At 42.8% G+C, this 16,596-nt stretch overlaps 1 long non-coding RNA gene and 3 pseudogenes across 1 annotated transcript; all 4 read left to right on the forward strand.

The window, feature by feature from the left end:
• The first annotated feature begins 388 nt into the window (after positions 1-388).
• LOC123043345 (UDP-glycosyltransferase 79-like) lies at positions 389-2,664 on the forward strand (annotated as a pseudogene).
• A 1,870-nt stretch (positions 2,665-4,534) lies between these two features.
• On the forward strand, positions 4,535-5,599 carry LOC123043347 (uncharacterized). The gene is made up of 2 exons (XR_006419150.1): positions 4,535-5,032; positions 5,131-5,599. It is a non-coding gene; the product is annotated as an uncharacterized lncRNA (long non-coding RNA).
• Positions 5,600-11,039: 5,440 nt separating this feature from the next.
• On the forward strand, positions 11,040-12,673 carry LOC123043346 (UDP-glucosyltransferase UGT13248-like; annotated as a pseudogene).
• Positions 12,674-14,077: 1,404 nt separating this feature from the next.
• Positions 14,078-14,917, forward strand: LOC123038895 (UDP-glucosyltransferase UGT13248-like; annotated as a pseudogene).
• The last annotated feature ends 1,679 nt before the right edge of the window (positions 14,918-16,596 follow it).

Consider the following 16,596-nt stretch of genomic DNA (forward strand, 5'->3'; position numbering starts at 1 on the left):
TGGAAACGCCCGGCGAAAAAGCTGCAACCACTCGACGGCGACGGGAGCGCGGCGGCGCGGGCAGCCGACGAGGACGAGCGCGGCGCCGCGGGCGCCGGCGAGCATGGGCGGCGCAGGGGCAAGCGCGGAGTCGTGGCTGGTCAGCGAGGGGAGGAAGCAGGAGACCTGGCGGAGCTGTCGAGAGGAAGAAGACGAGCGCACGAGGGGGCGAGGGGAGAAATTGTGTGGTGTAGACGCGCGCATCGTGCGGCTAGGGCCTGACCGGCCGAACGGTTCGACCGGCGCACCGGCGCCTATTGGTGCCCCTATATATTTCTGTTGCGTGAAACATCCAAAGCAGAGCAACACAGAGCTTCTTGGGCAGAACTGAAAGCCAAGAAAACAGAGACATGGAGAGCGCGAGCATGCCGTCCGGCGATGAGCGTGGCGGCGGTGTGCACGTCCTGCTGGTGCCGCTGCCGGCGCAGGGCCACATGAACCCGATGATCCAACTCGGCCGGCGCCTCGCTTACCACGGCCTGCACCCCACGCTCGTCGCCACGCGGTACGTGCTCTCCACGGGCCCGCCCCCCGGCGACCCCTTCCGCGTGGCCGCCTTCTCCGACGGCTTCGACGACGGTGGCATGGCCTCCTGCCCGGACCCCGTCGAGTACTGCCGCAGGGCCGAGGCCGTGGGGTCCGAGCCGCTGGCGCGGGTCATCGCCGCCGAGGCGCGCGCCGGGAGGATGCCGTCCGTGATGGTCTACGACCCGCACATGGCGTGGGCGCCGCGTGTGGCACGAGCGGCCGGTGTGCCGACTGCCGCGTTCATGTCGCAGTCGTGCGCCGTGGACCTGATCTACGGCGAGGCGTGGGCGGGGCGCGCGCCGCTGCCGACGGCGGACGGGAGCGCGCTGCACGCCCGGGGCGCGGTGAGCGTGGACCTCGGGCCTGAGGACCTGTCGCCGTTCCTCGTGTCACCGGAGCTGTACTCGAGGTGTCCATCCGGCAGTTCGAGGGCCTCGAGGACGCCGGCGACGTGCTCGTCAACTCCTTCCGCGACCTCGAGCCGCAGGAGGCGGAGTACATGGAGTCCAGATGACGCGCCAAGACGGTCGGCCCGACGCTGCCGTCCTTCTTCCTCGACGACGGCCGCCTGCCGTCGAACAAGGCCTACGGCGTCAACTTCTTCAGCAGCGACGCGCCGTGCATGGCATGGCTGGAACGCCTGCTTCCTATCTCAGTAGTCCTCGCGTCCTATGGGACGGTCTACAGCCTCGACGCCGGTGAGCTTGACGAGCTTGGAAATGGGCTCTGCGATTCCGGCAAGCCATTTCTCTGGGTCGTGAGATCCAGCGAGGTAGAAAAGATATCTGAAGAACTCCATGACAGATGCAAGGAAAATGGATTACTTGTGCCTTGGTGTCCCCAGCTTGATGTCTTGGCGCATAAAGCCATAGGTATGAAAATGGGGAATTTCTTTATATATATGTGTGTAAATAAATATCCATTTCTTGAGGGACTAATTTGCCTTTTACCTTGCAGGTTGTTTCTTGACACACTGCGGATGGAACTCAACAACAGAAGCAATTGTTGCCGGTGTGCCAATGGCGGCAATGCCAAGGTCGGCTGACCAGCCAACCACGGCAAAATATGTGGAGAGTGCATGGGGGATCGGCGTGCGGATGCGTGCAGACGTGAAAGGCTTGGTGAGGAGGGAGGAGGTGGAGAGATGCATCCGGAAGGTGATGGATGGGGAGGGAAAGGATGAGTACCGCAGAAATGCGACAAAGTGGATGGAGATGGCCAAAGAGGCAATGCAGGAAGGAGGGAGTTCGGATAAAAACATTGCTGAATGCCAATTATTTATCGACATAAATTTAGGCCTAATTATCCATAGCCACCCCATGGTTATATTGCGATTCATCCCATATTTCGTATGCACGTTTTGATTAAAGATTATTCTTCCTCTTCACTTTAGTATCACTCATTATGCTTTCAATCCTTTTGATGCTACATTATGAGTTATTAAAAAAATTAATTTATAAATAAATGTATAAATCCACACATTTCAACTAGAAAAGATGATTTGTATTCTCCGACTCTGCTAGACTATATTCTATATTATGGTATTATAGTTTGTAATCTTGTTAGGAAATTTGATTTTGTAATTCAGTTTACCTCGTGTTTCAAGTGTTTTTTTTAGTAAATTTAATGTAACATCTTTTTTAGGGTCCCCACAGAGAAACCATCTTTTTCAGGGGATTTAATGTGACATCTAATATGATCATTTATTCACAGTTAAATACCTATAATTATAATAAAAATATTTTTTTAATGTGTTTAATTATAATTTAAGTTAACCTCAAAATATTTCTAAATTTCAAGTTAATTTCAATTCTAATTCTTATACTTTGTAAAATACAAAATTAATTATATAAAATTCAGTTTTATAATGTCAAAAAATAGCTTTAAGGATTTAAAGAAATCACTCGAAAAATATATTAAAAAATGACTTTATAGGCCTACCTAGTTTTTTTTTAAACCTGATTTGGATTAGATTGTTTCCAGAGAATAAAACCATTATTAACGATTGTATGGCCCGACTATTGTACTAAATTTTGCTCATATTATACTTTATTTAGACAAATATGTTTTGCATCTCGAGGTTACTGACTTTCTGTGTTATTGCAGCCAACCGGGGATTATATAACCAGAAAAATAAAATTCCTGAAAAGGGGACACCCATGACCTCAACATCATATATATAGTGATGCACACATTCATCTCTACTAAACAAAACAAAGTCCAGACACTCAACATGTTTGGAAAAAAATGAAAGAGGAAAAAAGACCACAGCCGGTTGAAGAAAGAAGATTACATAACCTAGTCACATCACCGATTAACGAGGAATGAATTACAAATGTGTCATGTCTCCCTTGTAGTATTTGTTAGACATGGCAATATTGAGACTTGGCTTTTGGGCTGTTGTTGTTGCGGGATTGGAGGAACTGCATCTCACGCTCACCTCACTGACCACTCGAGCTGATAATATCGTTGTCCACATCATGCGCGCGTGTTTGCGAGTAATTGTCTGATTGACAGTTTGCTCCGTCTTTGTCCTCGGAAGAGTGATGTGGACGGCGTGGTATGTATGTATGTATGTATGGTCGAAAATGCATCCGCCGCACCTGACCTGACCTTCCTCGTGGCTTCCACTCGGCCGCAAAACCAAGCCGAGCTAGTCAAGTGGCTCCTTCTGTTTATAATTCTTCTAGCGTGTAAGGATGCTTCTATTGCCAAGTATTTTCCTCGCGCTAAGATTATATTTCTAAGAAATAAAATCATGAAGAATTATAAACAACTTGAGCGTGAACATGTTGCACAATCTTGAGATAGAATGGAATCAATTATGAGAAATAGCCTCATTCATGGTTTAAGCTTATGAATGATAATTTTTTTATGCGGGATTAAAATTTGTTTCTAGAAATCTTCTAGACTCCGCCGCAGGTTGTACTTTTATGGAAATCACATTTGGAGAAGCTATACAATTGCTTGATAATATTATGACAAATTATTCTCGCTGTGACTAGTAAAATATTCCTTGCTACTTGAATTGCCGATTAGCAGCGTTGTCCGCATGGACACGCAACTAGTGCTTCACCAGTTAGCAGTGCTTCTAGGGGGAAATACACTTTGGTTCCTGATTGTATATGCACCCTATATGGGGATTTCTTTTTAATATTTTAATAAAAAGTCAAAAGAGGTAAGAACTATTTTGACAAAATACTTGACTTACTTTTGCACTAGTATATAAATCTCGACGACAAAAACAAAAGTTGACCGCACAGCAAAAAAGACAAAATTTATTTGCTATTATAGGTCACTATTCACACTATTTTAGCCAAAAATTTGTCTTTTTTGAAAAGAAGTCAAAGGGATATTTTTCTTCTGGATTTTATTTCTCACGAGTACAATAGAAGGTCAAGTTTATTTCAAAAATATTTTTAGGAATTTTTGACTTTTTATTGAATTACGAAAAGAAAATCCACATAGGGTGCATATGTCCCCATAGACCAAAAATTCCCCTCCCGCTTCTAGGCATAAACGCTGCTAAAGTATTCTACATATACTAAACCTGGCTAGGTTTAGTTTTTCTGGTTTTTTTCACTTTTTCCTATCGTAAAAAATTGACCAACTGCTGCCTGACACGTGTAATACTTGGGGACATGGTCGTGTACCTTCCTGGGTGTGTGGAGCAGCGGCCAATTAGGAGCTAAAAAAATTTAGGTTGGATACAGATCGCTGGCAGTTGCCAAGATCAGGTTGGATTCGATTTCTATTTTTTTCCGTCTGATGCCACGTACTTCAGCCTTCCGTCTCTGTCGCCTGCAGCTTCTCGAGTCCTCCTGTTGGCGGTCGCCGCTTCGATTCTGCTTTCTGGACTTCTCTCTACCGCCTCTGCTGGTCGTTTCTGATTTGGTTTCCTCATTGCTGCTGTCTCCTATAAATACTGGTGGGCGTCCGACCCTCAATCCTGCTCGCTGCTGCCTGCCTTCTTCTTCCTCCAATCAGTGCTAGCGTGGCGATGGTTCCGCCGCCGTCGGGGCCGCCACCAAGGGCCTGTACCGGGCAGGAGCTGCGTCGAGTCTGATGCCGCTGCTGCTCTGGGGAGCGAGATCCTGCATCGCCGTCGCCACCCTACCAGGCTTACTCCGGTCTGCCTCTCGTCGTTCGAGCAAAAGTGGTGCCAGGGCCGTCGTCGGGTATCTAAGGCGAAGGAGCAGCAGGCACCACCACGGATGAGCCGGCTGGGCCTTCGCGCGAGCCGCCCGTACCCCACACGCCCCCGCTCCTCCCACACCCGCGCGCTACCTACGGCCCGAGGGAACAAGCGCTGCCCACGCGCCGGTGGCCGTGCCAACGGGCTTCTAGCCTCGCACGCTGCCTGCATGTTCATCTCCTTTCCTTACTTTGATTCCCGTCTCCTCTTATTTTCCTGTGCGCGTGAGTCTATTTATGAAGATCATCTGTTTATGTTGCACAGATTGAGGTGACGCCTCCTATTTCTCCTTTCATTACTATACATGTACTGATTTTTATCAGCTAATTGATTCAATTTTATTTGGCTGGCTTGGTTTCCGTTTGCAGATTCAAACTGCACTTTCCCCGTTATTTTCTTATTCCCGGACAAGCAGCAGCACAAATGTAGGAGGTATCTGACAACAATGGATGCGGTACCACTCCGTTCGACCCCGGTCTTCCTCTACCTCGGATAGCCGCTGCTCTTCTCTCTCCTTGCTAAAGCTCTGAAAAGGAATGAGCATATCATTACTGATAAGTTAGTTGCAAGTTTGCAATCTTCTGTAAGAACCTGAAGTACTTTATTTCATAGTTTGGATTGTGAAAGAATTTTGGAAGGATCACAAGGTAGTCTTCATTTCAATTTGTCCATTTATTGGGTCGATGCATCTAGCTACCTGTAGCTGTTTTCTTCTATTGTAAAATGAAATATCATTCTTGCTGATGATTGAAACTAGAAAATCAGCAGACTACATTGTTCAAATTGCAAGATTCCTTCCATTGTAATGAATACAAAGGAAAATCACAAGTTTTGTTCTGCTATGGTGAGTTTAAGGAATAAATTCAGTCACACTGCTCATTTTCTGTATTTTGTATATTGCTCTTGAAATTACATTCAAAAACAAAAAAAACTTGCATTGGAAATCAGTGTAGTTAACTGACGTCTTTCAAACCTACATTATATCTTCAGTTATTTTAAATACGCTAGCAAAAAACATATCACATTATTTCTACCTGTGTTTCGTATTCCCTGTGCAGATTGCCTGAGCCTGACAACTAATCGCGTCATATGGTTATGCAAATAGTAGAATCAGAACAGGAGCTTGACGAACAGCTGAAGGAAATCAGATTCAGACTTTATTATTTAGTTTGAGCATCCACGTGAAACCACTTAGAAATAGCCAGACTAGATTCTCTTGAGAACTTAAATAGATGCTAATTAGTAACTTTAAACAGCCTTGTTGGGCTTCTATTTGGCAGGTCAACGTCTTTGCAAGGAAATATTTTTCAGCACAAGCTGGAACCTAAAGTAGTGCAAGGTTTGAAAGATATTGGGAATCGGCGCGAATAACAAGAGAGAAGAAAGAAGTGACCGCCAAATGTCAACCGATTTACATATTGCATCGAGCTGCTATAACATCAGTTGGCAGGAGAGGGGAGAAGAGAAGGAGTGTATATTTTTGTACAGGGGAGGAGCACATCAACTGCACGTTTGATCCATATATAGGTCTGGGGTGTTGACTGCACAAACCTGGTGCAACCATGATGATGGTTAACGAAAACAACATGCCAGATAAGCAGGCTCGCTGGTATCATAGAAAGGAAATTCTGGACATCATAGGGAAGCAGTTTGTAGAGGGAGATCACAGAATGTAGCTTCCTTGTCTCTGACTATTTGTAGTCCTGTACAGAAGAAAGCCATAAGCTGCATAGAAATGTATTCATTAAAGATTCCAACCTTTGATGAGGAAACACGGACGATCGAACGACGCGATCAACAAAGATACCATGAACTAGAGCAAGAGTAGGCATATGTAGGCATCCTCTTGCAGCATCCTCCCTGGTTTCCTGCTTAACATTTTTTTTAAATTTCACCTGCGGAGAGAGGTTCCCTACCGGAATTTTGTATTCAAAGGGCCAAAAGGCATCGAGAGTTCTACAGAGGAACAACAAGTACATAGAGAGGTCAGCAAGGCTTTGGTCTCAGTTTGTGTATGTTTCTTTCATCTACTCTTTGACATGATTTGGTATTTCTAAGTTAGCGATCACAAGATATTTAACGGTGGCATTGACAGTGCAGAATTACAGCATAACAAATAGAATGAGATATTCAAGATTCTAAAGGTGAGTTAATATTTGCGATGACTTAATATTGAAGATAGCGACCACTCAAATTCATGAATTATGTTGGCTGGTAGAAAGGAACCATGAATATTCTAAAGGTGCTTTTGGACTAGGACTATTCCAAAATTGTACTCCCTCCGTTCCTTTTTACTTCGCATATAAGATTTGTGTCGAGTCAAACTTTATAAACTTTGATCAAATTTATATAAAAAAATATCAACATCTACAATATCAAATATACATAATATGAAACTACATTCCATAATGAATCTAAAGATACTCCTTTGGCATTGTAAATGTTGATATTTTTTTCTATAAGTTTGGTCAAACTAGAGATATTTTAAGTTCAGATAAAAGTTATATGCAGACTAAAAAGAAACGGAGGGAGTATGTGCGACTCTTGGTCAGTGAATCCAGTCAGTATACTGCTTCTTTTTATAACATATACTGCCATATTCTTTGCCCGCAAGGCAAGTTTGGAAGGTCTGAACAAATGATTCAAAATGTTTTCTTCCATGATTCAAATAATCTGAAGAAACATGATGCAATTATGATGAGAATAAACCAACAGGCGAACAGAAAAATCAGTCAGCATGTAACACCTCATCATACTCTTCGCAAACAGAGAAATCAGGCCTCAATGAAATAACTTCGGATTTGACAATAGTTTTCTATTGAACATTTGTTTAAGTTTTTTTATTTTCAGTTTAAGCTGTAATAAATGAGTACATTCCGCAAATGCTATGTGGGAAGACAAGTTATTTATAACTGAAAATATGAAGGCAAATTACTAATAGTGCATCATTACTTGCCTGATTATGAATACACAATTTCATACACATATATTTTACATTAATCATAACAGATTTTTTTTAAAGATGGAATGTCAACTCAACAGCAGCACACACAACATCACAACTAAAACATGAAACAAATTTCACCGAAATGCATTAATAGGGCGCGGCGTGCCGCCGCGCGGGCATGGCTAGTACAAACTAGCGGCGTCCGACACGAACGCTGCTAGTTTTTATGGACTAGCACTGTCTAGCGCGGGCCATCGGTGTCATACTAGCTGCACGCTTTGCGAAGCCGGCCGGTCAACACTTATAAACGCCGCTAATCAGGGGTGTCCCCACTAGTGATACTCTCAAGTTTTGATATCCTCCCTGCCTGATACATCATTTCACCGAGGTTTGGTTGGCCCTGTCTTTTCTCATCACAACATCTTCTAGTTCGCTTGGATACGATAACATGACACAAGGTCGGGGAGAATTTTGCTGGAATCAAACCAAACATGGATCATCCACTGTCGGCTGTATGTACCGGAAGCTTTCGCACTAGGAGATTTGATTAGACAATGATGATGAGCAATTAGAATTTAAATATCGCACTGAACTTAAGATTTTCATGTGATACATTTACCGAAGTGTTGTGCTGATGAAGGACAATCTCTCACGCCACAACTTGCAAGGAAACAAGAAAGGTAGTTTTTGTGCTTAAGACGAGAGAATTAAGCACCTCTTCTTTCCATGCACGTTCGTGCTTTTCACGTGGCCAGTCATCCAAATAGCGTCAAACTTGCATCCACAAAGAAGTGGTGCCAATATATTTGCACGCTAATAAGGATGAGAGCATCTGCCTTATTATGACTGTTTTGCTTATGTAGAAATGATATATTTTTAATGGTAGAACTTCTTCTCCCTTGCACGTTATCTGCCGTGTACGCATAAGATTCATACATGGTCTATGCTACATAGAATGACATGACGACCGTTGTTCACGGTGGTATCTATGCAGTTGGAGCACATGACAATTTTATCTAGGATAAGTGATAGCATAGTCTTCGAATAGGACCTCCACCCTCCCCGACATAGGCATCATTTTGTTTGTGTGCATCCTAACTAATTATGCAAAGGCTAGCCGCCACTTATTATGTTTTGTAATCTCTTGATGTTATGTTATGAGGTAAGAAAAGCATCCTTTATAAAAAAAGATTTTGCATACATTCCACACATTCAAATTAGAAAATATATTTGTATTCTCGAACTCTTCTAGACCATATTGTAGATTATGGTATTGGATTTTGTAATATTATAAGGAAATTAAATGTGAAATTTACTTTACCTCGTATTTTAGGTATTGTTTAGTAAATTTAATCTAAGATCTATTACTATTACCATTTCTTCCCAGCTAAATACCTAGAATTACAATATAATTATGATAAAAATATTGTATGAATCATGTTGAATTATAATTTAGTTAAACAAAAACATCTTATAATCTTTCTGAATTTTAGTTTAACTTCAATGCCAGTTCTTTACTTTGTACAATACAAAATATAATCAATTAATTTCAATTGCATAACACCAACATTGGTTTAAATTCAACTGTTTTCAGAACATCATAGAATACAATTTGATGGATTTAAACGAATGAATATAAACAATTTTGACAAATTACTTTATAGTCCAACCTAGTTTTTTTGCAACCTCATTTGGAGGTAATTTGAGTAGTAATAATGATTTAAAATTTCCAAATATTGTGGGATGTGGTGAGGATGCATTCCACTTGGCTGTCAGAGCCTAACTATCGGACAAGTTTATTGTAATGATGTTTTAATGTTAAAAGGGTTAGATATGGAATAAAATGTTTCCAAAGAATAAACCATTATTAACAATTGAGTGGCCTGAAGTGAAAGAGGGAAAAGGACCACAGCTGGTCGAAGAGAGAAGATCACATGACACAATCACATAATGTTAAAAGGGTTAGATATGGAATAAAATGTTTCCAAAGAATAAACCATTATTAACAATTGAGTGGCCTGAAGTGAAAGAGGGAAAAGGACCACAGCTGGTCGAAGAGAGAAGATCACATGACACAATCACATAACCTATCAATCGGTACCTACTAACAAAGTGAATAGGCATTCTTGGTCCGTCATGCTATTTTGTAGAAAACCCCTGATGTTCTTGGTAATCAACCCACGGTCTAGTTTTAAGTTAGTTTTTTGTTTTCGCAGGAACCCCTGATATTTCTGGTAATCACCTTGTGAACCAGTTTTAAGTCAGAATTTTTTTCTTTTGCAAGACCCCTAATATTTCGTTTAGTCAACTGCAATACATATCAAATATTTTTTTTAAATATTCTTATCTTTGAGACCATAACTCCGAATTTAGCATGTTATATATGGAATTTGATTAGAAAAAATGTGCAGAATCTGAATATGATGTTATTTTACCTATTAATAATTTTTATAAAGAATGCTATTTAGATGTAACCTTAATCAACACATGATACATCTTTCCTTCATACTGGTGCCGATCTGGATTGAAAATGAACACCTAAGCAAAACCATGATTAGAGACGAAAGAAATCATCTGTAACCGCATATGCAAGCCTCGCCAAAAGCGCACATGAAAAAAAAAGATGATTTCTCGTCTTATGCCAAGCGACATACATCTTAGAATTGACAAGATTCGAACACGTTGTGACTGTGTAAGCACCGAGTCCATCGTCGGCGAAGGTGGGAGGAGGATAAGCGGCAACACAGATGGGATGCCATGTGTTAAATAGTGGATGTGGACCTATTAGCGTCTTGAGTCATGGTTATTGTGTTAGGGAAGTGTGATATTTTTTTCCTGACACGGGCTCTTTTGCTAGTGACAAATAAACTACAAATGTGTCAATTTCTCCCTTGTGTTTGTTTAGACATGATAGATTATATTACTCAATTTCTGTCATGGGAAGATTGGATACCAATGTGTGTATGATCACATTGGGGAATTGGCTTGTTTTTGTTTATGTGACAGCCGGGCCGCTGTTGTTGCGGGATTGGAGGGCCGGTGGCGAGCTACAATTTTCGAGGCCACCGAGCACTCGTGCTGATAATATGATTGTCCACATCATGCGCAAGTGTTTGCGAGTGATTGTCGTCGGAAGTGTTTCCTCGTTGCTTCCACTCGGCCGTACGCAGAGCACGACACCGATCTTGCGCGCCAGTCTGCAGCAGCAACAAAATTTGACTATCCCGAAGAGAAACCTTGCGCGCCACTCTGCTTCCATGCCTACATAGTCCATGCAAACACTAGGAAACAGAAACACCCAAGAAACCAACCACCACACCAAGCCGAAACATGGAGAGCACGCCGGCGGCCACCGCCAGCTCGAGCGTCGTCAGCCATGGAGGTCGTAGCGAGGGTGGGAGCATCCTCCTCCTGCCGTTCCCGGGGGCACAGGGCCACACGAACCCGATGCTGGAGCTGGGCCGCCGCCTTGCGCGACACGGCCTCCATCCCACGCTCGTCACCACCCGCGACGTGCTCTCCGCCACCCCGCTCCCAGGCGCGCCCTTCCGCGTGGCTCCCATCTCCGACGGCTTCGCCTCGTGCCTGGACACCGACGAGTACTTCTCCCGGCTGGAGGCCGTGGGGTCCGAGACGCTGAGGGATCTCCTGCGGTCGGAGGATACGACCGCGGTGCGCGTGCTAGTGACGGGGAGCTGTGGGCGGGTCGGCTGAGCCGTCAGTGACGGACGGGCGTGAGCTGCTGGCGCGCGGAGCGCTGGGCATGGAGCTGGGGCCAGAGGACGTGCCGCCATTCGCAGCGGTGCCCGAGTCGCAGCTAGGGTTTTTTAAGTTGTCAATTGGGCAGTTCGAAGGGCTGGAGGAGGCGGACGTGCTCGTCAACTCATTCAGCGACATCGAGCCAACGGTTAGTCGTGTTCGTGTGCTCTCTACTCACTCAATGGAATGGGTTTTGCAAATTAACATGGAACTTTCCCGCAAAATATATATTTAACATGGAACCTTCCCACAAAAAATATATTTAACATGGAACTTTATTCTCCATCTTTGTTAATTAGGGAAGTTAACTAGGTTTTTAAAGAAAACTTGGTGCTTGACATTTTGCCAACGGAGCAGGAGGCAGAGTACATGGAATTAACTTGGGGAGCGAAGACTGTAGGCCCCACCTTGCCATCGTTTTACCTCGAGGACGATCGTCTGCCCTCCAACAAGTCTTATGGTTTCAATCTTTTTGGTGACGATGCACCGTGTTTGGATTGGTTAGAGGAACATAGCATCTCCTCTGTTGTGCTTGTATCCTACGGGACTTTCTCGAACTATGACACAACCCAGCTGGAGGAACTTGGCAATGGAGTATGCAGCTCAGGCAAACCTTTTCTATGGGTTGTTAGGTCCAATGAGGTACACAAGTTATCCGAAGAAGTCAAGGCAAAATGTGAGAAGAATGGATTGATTGTTTCTTGGTGCCCCCAACTTGAGGTTCTGGCACATAAGGCCATCGGTACGTATGATATCACAAGACCATATTTGTTTCCTCCTCGTATGAAAAATAATTAAAAACTTGATAAACACATAAACTCATAATAAAATTGGTTTTTTATTTCATAAACATATATGTATATGTAGGTTGTTTTGTTACTCATTGTGGATGGAACTTGACACTCGAGGCAGTTGTTTGCGGTGTACCTATTGTGGGAATTCCGCACTGGGCAGACCAACCCACCATCGCAAAGTATGTGGAGAGCGCATGGGATATGGGTGTGCGAGTGCGGAAGAGTGAAACTGGATTTCTAAGGAGTGAGGAGGTCGGGAGGTGTATTAGGGAGGTCATGGATGGAGAGAGGAAGAACGAGTATAAAAGGAATGCAACAAAGTTGATGCAGAAGGCTAAGGAGGCAATGCGAGAAGGTGGAAGCTCCGACAAGCATATTGCAGAATTCGCTGCAAAGTATTTGTCAATTTAAAATTACAGCAATGCAATCTTCATCTCAAGATAAGCAAATAGGCAATGATTTTGAGGCACAAGATGTCTAGAGAGGATGGGCATTTTCCGTATGTAATTAGAGTGCTATATTCCCTACTTTTAGAAGGATGCTTAACTTTTCATATATCAATGACTCGAATGATGGCTTGAACGTTCTATGTCAATGAATTAATTGACATAAATTTATATGAGGATTATAGCGAAAATACCCAATGGAATGGGTCTAGTCGCACCCATATGGAAAAAATATTTAGAAAAATGAAAAAGTAACTCTATATTATATACATGGTATGTTCTTGAAAAAACAATTGCCAACATTAAGGCAAGCTAATTACTCCCTATTTCATGTGAGATGCTTTGGATATGCTATTGTAGCATTGCTAGATAACTATAAATTGTTTTTTCTATCATACAAGCATGCAGTGATTTTTTTAGAGCAAAGTGTCTTTTTTTAGTAGAAGTTGTTCATACAATGTGGATTTTTGGAACCTGGATGTAGGTGCACCTGATTAAGCCAAAACAAGTTTCAACATTTGTGAAAAATAAAAAAACGTGAAACATTTTTGCAACAAACATGGTTTACCATAATGCTCACGTTTTAAAGTTTTGGGGCAAGATGGCTTTTATGGTATTGTTGACAAAAAGACAAAATTGCAACTACAAACTGTGTGCCTGCCACGGCATTCTTCTCGCAGCCATGCGCGGTGAACGTCGTCTATGGGGACATCTGTGTGTGTGTGGGGGGGGGGGGGGGGGGGGGGTGTCAGTTGGCTCCGCGAGGGAGGGATCGGCGTGAGCTGCTGGCTTGCGGAGCATTGGGCGTGGAATTGTGGGGACGGAGGATGTGTCACCGTTCGCGTCACCGCCGGAGTCACAGCCGGACGACGTGCTCGTCAACTCATACTCCCTCTGTAAAGAAATATAAGAGCATTTAGATCACTATTGAAGTGATCTAAACACTCTTATATTTCTTTGCAAAGAGAGTACTTGTGTGCTCCAGCCACTCAAACCGTTTGCTTTGCTTATTTAGGGGTGGTTTGGTTTGTCAAACTGGTTTGGGTTTTATAGATACTTTGATAAACCACAACTGATATCCACAACAATTAATCTATACATGTTTTTCGACATAGCAATAGAAAAATTACTGCAAAGATTGTTAATAACTTTCTCCAATCCGATTGAGTTTATATGAAATGCACATATTCAAGATCTACTTTGATAATCACTAAGACTAATAATGTATATGCTATATACAAAACCACATAGTTTTTTAAAGAATGTGGATCAAATGGTATGATTTGTGTGTCATACGAATCATACTTGGTTGCTCAAACTGATAGTCAAAATTAGTCTTAGAATATGTGTGTGACTTATGACCCGAACGATGGCAGTGTTTTTAAAAGTTATTTTGAATGTTGACACTATGGAAATTGAGCTGGAGATGGATTACATGATCCTAACATGGAGAGCGAGAAGACTATAGGTCTCACCTTGCTATTATTTTATCTTGGGGATGATCACATGCCATCGAACAAGTCTTATGGTTTCATCATTTTTGTTGATGATGCGGCATGCATGGATTGGCTTCAAAAGCAGAGCATCTCCTCTGTTGTGCTTGTATCAAATGGGAGTTACTCAAACTATGACGCAGCTCAGTTGGAGGCGCTTGGCAATGGACTATGCAATTCTACCAAACCTTTCCTCTTGGTTGTTAGATCCGACGAGTTTCTTGGTGACCCCAGCTTGAGGTTCTAGAACATAAGGCCATTTGTATCATGTCATAAACCAAGTTTATTTTCCTCTTCTTATGAAAATCAATTATAAGGTTTTCAAAATTGAGGAAATAACAATAACATTCTAATTTTTATTTCATAAATATATGTGTAGCTATTTTGTTACCCAATGTGGATGGAACTCAACAATGGAGGCAGTTGTTTGCGGTGTACCTCTTGTGGGAATTCCACATGGATTGGACAAACCCACTATCCCAAAGTATGTGGAGAGTGTGTGGGGTATGGGTGTGCGAGTGTGGAATAGTGAAAGTGGACCGCTAAGGAGTGCGGAGGTCGAGAGGTGTTTTTGAGAGATCATAGAAGGGGAGAAGAAGGACGAGTATAAAAGGAATGCTACGAAGTGGATGCAAAAGGCTAAGAAGGCAATGCAAGAAGGATGAACCTCAGACAAGCATATAGCTGAATTCGATGCCAAGTATTCCTCAATTTGAAGTTTCAACAATGCAATCTTTATTTTTAAATAAGCAAGTAGGCAATGATTTCAGGCATATATAAGTTCAGAGGAGATGGCGTTTTTTATATCTAATTAGAGTGTTATCTTCTCACCTTTTTGAAGGATGCTGAAATTTTCGTACATCCACTAGTAGAAAACAGGGCTTTGATCGTGTTATGAACCGGGACAAATGGGTGCATCAGTCCCGATTCAAGCGGCTAGGGCACCGGCTGGAGGCCGTGTGGTCTGAGATGCTACGCGAGATCCTGCTCTCGGAGGATGCCACCTCGGTGTGCATGCTGGTGTACGACTCGCACCTGCCGTCGTGGCAGGTGGCCCGTGCGGCTGGCGTGTACGCCGCGGTGTTTTTCACACAGCCGTGCGCGGTGAACATCGTCTATGGGAAGGTGTGGGCGGGGCGGCTGGCGCTGCTGGTGATGGACGGGCGTGAGCTGCTGGCGCACGGAGCGCTTGGCTTGGAGCTGGGGTCAGAAGACGTGCCACCTTTCGTGGAAGCACCGGAGTCCCTGGCAGTGTTCCTTAGCACGTCGATTGAGCAGTTCGACGGACTAGAGGACGCCGACGATGTGCTCGTCAACTCTTTCAGCGGCATCGAGCCGAAGGTGAGTCGTACACTCATACTTGCGTGCTCCCGCCACTCAAACCGTTTGATCTGCTTAATTAGGGGTGGTTTTGGTCTGTTAAACTGGTTTTCTTGATAGATATTTCGATAAAACCACAAGCGAGGTCTAGAATAATTAATGTTTACATATTTTTATACCTTTTTGCTAAAGCACATCTAGATGTTCCCTAAGTAATACACATCTAAGTCCTATATCATTAATTTTACACAAAGAATCGTGTAGATATTTTCTATTCTCTTTTGCATTTATATTCCTAGTTTAAATGTACCACTTAGATATGCAATGACAATTGCACATCTAGATGTGCCCTAGACAAATCAATTTTTAGACATCGCGGTAGCAAAAGCACTAAAACTAATAGTATATAGTACAGTAATATGTTATATGACATGCACATATTCAAGATCTACTTTGACAATCACTAAAACTAATACTATATAGTACAATAATATGTTATGTACCACACGATACTGCATAGATGGAAACTTTTTCGGAATGTGAAGAGGAAGAATAATCCTCTGCCAACGTGCACAAAGGAGGGAGTTCCGATAAAATATTGCTGAATTTGCAGCCAAGTATTTATCAAGATAAATTTAGGCCTAATTATCCACAACCACTCGATAGTCATATTGTGATGCATCGCAAATTCCATATGCACGTTGTCAGAGGATTATACTTCCTCTTTACTTTATGCTTCAATTTCGAGGCATTCATCAAGAGGTTTAGAATGACACTTTAATTTTCTTGTGTTACTAGCCTCTACACAAATCCAATTTTATATCGAGTTACCAATGAATTGACTATACTAATGAGGAGTTAGATATATTTGCGTTTATGCACCTAGGTGTAAGCTTTAGAGAACAAAGGATGTAATGATGCTACACTAACTTGGAGCAAGAGTATTCAAAATTTGACAAATTTTCTCTTTTTATCCCATATGTGTGCTTGGGTGACGGTAACTACCAAAATTTAGAAAATCTACCTCAAGTTATCTAATTTTAAAAGTCTATTTCGTATTTTACATCATTTGACA

This window comes from Triticum aestivum, chromosome 2B, assembly GCF_018294505.1.
Source record: "Triticum aestivum cultivar Chinese Spring chromosome 2B, IWGSC CS RefSeq v2.1, whole genome shotgun sequence".
NCBI lineage: Eukaryota > Viridiplantae > Streptophyta > Magnoliopsida > Poales > Poaceae > Triticum > Triticum aestivum.